Raw genomic sequence first — 1,174 nt, forward strand, 5'->3', positions numbered from 1 at the left:
ACGGTACGGAGGGGAAGGAGGGGGAGAGGAGAGGAGAGAGGGAGAAGGATAAAGGGGGAAGGAAGGAGAAGGAGAGAAGGATGAGGGGGGAAGGGGAGGGTGGTGGGAGAGGGTGGTGTGGAAGAGGGTGGGGAAGGGGGGGGGGGGGTGGTTAGCGAGCATTGCTGGTGTTGGTTACGCACTGCAGATAATGCAAGGTCAAAGGGTGTGAAGTTGGGAGACTCCTTCTTGTTGGGGGAAGTCGTTGCTGGGGAGGTCGTGGTTGGGTGGTCGTTGTTGGGTGGTCGTTGTTGGGGAGGTCGTTGTTGAGAGGATGTTGTTGTTGAGGAGATCGTTGTTGGGGAGGTCGTTGTTGGGTGGTCGTTGTTGGGGAAGTCTTTGTTAGGGAGGTCGTTGTTGGGAGGTCGTTGTTAGGAGTAAGTCGTTGTTGGAGGAAGTCGTTGTTGGGGAAGTCTTTGTTAGGGAGGTCGTTGTTGGGAGGTCGTTGTTAGGAGTAAGTCGTTGTTGGAGGAAGTCGTTGTTGGGGGAAGTCGTTGTTGGGGAAGTCGTTGTTGGGGGGAGGTCGTTGTTGGGGGGAGGTCGTGCTCGTAGAAGTCATGATGGTGGAAATCCTGCGTGGTCGTACCTAAAGCCGAGGTGGAAATGAACGCTAGTGGATGTGGAGGTGCGAGGTCGTGCTGAGTCGTGGTGGGGGTGAGGTGGTTGCAGTGGGGAAAGTGGGGGGTGAGTGGTGGAAGGGACGCGCGGTTGCTGGGTTTAGTGGACGACAAGGTTTGGTTTACGAAGATGTGGAGTTTGTAGTGGAAGACGTCGAGATAGGTGGTCGTGGCGAGTGTGGAAGCATAGGGGACGAGGATGTGGATGAATTTGACGAAAAGTTGGAGGGTGGTCGACGGATCGAAATGGAGTGGGGGTTCGGGGGCTCATTATCATCTTTCCTCTTCCCCCCCCTTCCCTCCCTCCCCTTTCCTTTCCCCCCCCTCCTTCCCTTTCCTAAAAACCCTCCCCTTTTTTCCCCTCCCTCCCACCCTCTTTCCCCCCCCCCATCCCCCTTTCCCCCCCCCCTTCACCCCCCTTTCTCCCCCCTCCCATCCCCCTTTCCCCACCCTCCCACCCTTTCCCCAAAAACTCCATCCCCCTTTTCCCCCCTCCCTTCCACCCCTTTCCCCTCCCA

The sequence above is a fragment of the Penaeus chinensis genome, chromosome 11 (assembly GCF_019202785.1).
Source record: "Penaeus chinensis breed Huanghai No. 1 chromosome 11, ASM1920278v2, whole genome shotgun sequence".
NCBI classification, from domain to species: domain Eukaryota; kingdom Metazoa; phylum Arthropoda; class Malacostraca; order Decapoda; family Penaeidae; genus Penaeus; species Penaeus chinensis.